General features: G+C 33.6%; 1 non-coding gene across 1 annotated transcript; it reads left to right on the top strand.

Annotated features, from left to right (window-relative positions):
- Nucleotides 1-539: 539 nt before the first annotated feature.
- Nucleotides 540-646, top strand: LOC111725887. Its single transcript, XR_002773833.1, has one exon. It is a non-coding gene; the product is annotated as a U6 spliceosomal RNA (small nuclear RNA).
- The last annotated feature ends 2,666 nt before the right edge of the window (nucleotides 647-3,312 follow it).

Raw genomic sequence — 3,312 nt, 5'->3', positions numbered from 1 at the left:
AAATTATTAACTTCCTTGAGCATAACACCAACGAAGACACAAGCTACCAAAGCCTGTGGGATGCTGAAAAAGCAGTTCTAAGAGGGAAATGTATTGCATTAGATGTCTACATCCAAAAAACAGAAAGAGAACACATCAATAACCTAATGAATCATCTTAAAAATTAAAAAAGGGAGAGCAAACCAATGCCAAATCTAGCAGAAGGAAAGAAATAGTTAAAATCAAATCAGGAATAAGTGAAATCCAAAATAAAAGTATCCTTCAGAAAATTAATGAAACAAAATGTTAGCTCTCTTTATGACTATACACGTGTCAGACTATATGTTTGAGTATGCCATGACTATTCAGGTAATCTCCTATGGATGGCCATTCACCTTCTTTCATATTTTGCCTGGTGTGTATGTCCTTACCAATTCATACTAATATTTGTGTGAGATCTATTCCCAAGCAGGAAATGACCTGGTCAAAGGATCTATGTATTTTTAATTTTTAGTAGATATTGACAAATTGCTTTCAAGTATATTAAGAGTTAATATTTCATGCTCACTTCGGCAGCACATATAATAAAATTGGAATGATACAGAGAAGATTAGCATGGCCCCTGTGCAAGGATGATACGCAAATTCATGAAGCATTCCATATTTTTTAATATCCAGTTTTCTGTGTTGTGATCTAAAGGATAATCATTCATATCATAAATGACTTGTTAAAAATAAATCTTACCATTTATGCATTAAAACTTAAAAATAAGAGAGTCAATATGTCCACCAACAATGTTGTAATACTATATACACTTGTTCCTCAGTATTCATGGCAACTGGTTCCAAGACTCCCCTTGGACTACAAAATTCACAGATGCTCAAGTCCCCAAGTGTTATATATACACATATAGTTTACATATATGTATGTACATACATATTGTTTATATATATATATATAAATACATAGTATTTGGTTTTATAGGTAATCAAGAGATGAATCAAAGTATATGGAAGTATGTCATATGCAAATACTATAACATTTCATATTGGGGTCTTGAGGTTGGGGTTATATATATATATAACTGTTTATATATATATACAGTTTTTTCCTGAATATTTTCAGGCCACAGTTGGTTGAATCTTCAGATATGGAATCCACAGATAACAGAGGGCTAACTGTATATGGAAACCTGTATGTGTTTATTTTATATATGCGCATGCATAATTTACATTTAAACTATCTTTTCAGGATGGTGTAGATTTTTTTTACATTTTTAGTCTTTAAAAAAATCCCTATTAATGGAAAACTTTAGGGATAACTGAAATATCTTTTTACTCCCATTGAAGAGGAGGGTTCCGATTCAGGTGAAGCACCTACAATTGAACTATAGTGAGATTTTTGCTTTTTGTGGGAGGAACAAAGTGGCTGAATGTCCTTTCTTTGACATCAATGTCACCTCTCTTTTATGATATTTCTTTCACCTAGGAAAGCCTTTCAGCTCAGTCAGGACAATCCCTTTGCATTGAGGAATGACTCTACTTTAACTAGAAAGCCAGCTCCAAATCAAAGTGGAATCTTGTGGGAAAAGGTCGTGGCTGGCGGCAGCTAGGGAATCTTTGTAAGGAAAGAGTCCTTTGTTGGAGGCTGGCTCGTCAGGGTAAGGAGAACAGAGAGGAGATAAGTTAGTTTCAAAATCCTATCTAGGAATGAGCTGCATGCATTCACCTGCAATACCTTTGCTACTTTTCTCTACAAAACTAGTTGAAAACTCCAGCCATGGCTTCCTATCTCCTGCCTTTAGTTCTTCAGAAGTAATACTGCCAGTCTAAAAAAGAAATGCTAACCTAAAAAATCCATTTGATGAAATTATGATAGACATTTGCACTGGATGGGCTCCAGCTGATTACCCAATAAAGATTATGGTGCTATGTGTCATGAAAAATAGTATGGACGTTACTCCAGAAAGTAAAAATAGAACTGTCATATGATGTAGCAATCCTACTTCTGGGTTCACGTCCACAGGAAATAAAATCAGTAGGTTGACGAAATATCTTCATTCCCACATTCGTTGCAGCATTATTCACAATAGTGAAGATGTAGAGTTAACCTAAGAGTCCATCACCAAATGAATAAATAAAGGAACAATGCCATATATATATACTCTCTAATGCTGAAAACTGATACAAACTTTCCCATTTTCTCTAATGTTTTAACAGTCTTTTACTTTCAGTAATACTAAAAACTATCAGGTAGAGTAGGTGCATAATTATAAACATAACTTGTACTAAATTTCTATTCACTGGGTAACATTCTACACAACATTCTGTAACGTTTTATCATTGAGTTGAAGAAAAACAAAAGGATCTCGGGAAATTCCCAGGCATTAGAGAAACTATAGTTGAACTACAAAATTTAGGGTAGCAGATGCTAACAACAGTCAGGAGGCATGGCTATTTGCAAAATATTGAGACATGTATTTTTATTTTGAGGAAAGGTAATCATAAAAATTTCCATCATAACTTTTACCTCAGTCAACACAGTGATTTTCATAAAATATTTCAGTCATCACTGATAATTTGTCACTATACCTATTGGTGTTAAAATAAGCCTATAAACATTATTACATTTATAAGCCTTTGTACAGAAAGAGGCTATGAGAAAAACAATTTTAAGTGTATTTTCTTTCCACAAATTAGGCATTTGTTTCTCAAAAGCAATGTAATGTTTATAGACATTTGGACAGATTAATGAATAGACATACAAATTTGCATGGCAGGACAAGTACTAGCTTTAAGATGAAAGGGCAGTGCAAGGTGCTAAGACATTCCAGTAATACAAACTTATCACAGAGGTTCTGATTATACCACCTGACCATCAATAAAAAATGAAGAACGCACACCAGCCACATGTCAAATAGGCACCCTCCAGACCAAATGGCCTTTACAAATTCTACTGCAGGATAAATTATTTAAACCTTTTCAATTTTGTTGTCTGTTTTTACAGTAATTACCAAATACATATTATTATCTAGAATTTGACTTCAAAGCAAACATTTCAAGTTTGCTTCGTATCAAGAAATTTCATAACAGAAACAACTTGGAGGACTGGGCAAGAATCATGGAACTTTTTGCCTTTTGCCAAGTAGAATTGGTTAGCCCACTTACTATATAATTTATGTTTTCAGGATGGAAAATACTCTCCTGAAAAGCAGAATATCAGTTTCGAAAGAATTACAAGGAATGGAAAGAATAGCTCTTGGCTACTGAGTGATAAACCAAAGAAAAAGAATTCATAATTATTAAATGTCAGATACTTTATTCTCACAACAAC

The sequence above is a fragment of the Otolemur garnettii genome, unplaced genomic scaffold (assembly GCF_000181295.1).
Source record: "Otolemur garnettii isolate 467f Iridium unplaced genomic scaffold, OtoGar3 scaffold00002, whole genome shotgun sequence".
Taxonomy (NCBI): Eukaryota; Metazoa; Chordata; class Mammalia; order Primates; family Galagidae; genus Otolemur; species Otolemur garnettii.
The sequence above is the reverse complement of the archived record's forward strand: the minus strand, read 5'-3'. Positions and strand labels throughout refer to the sequence as shown.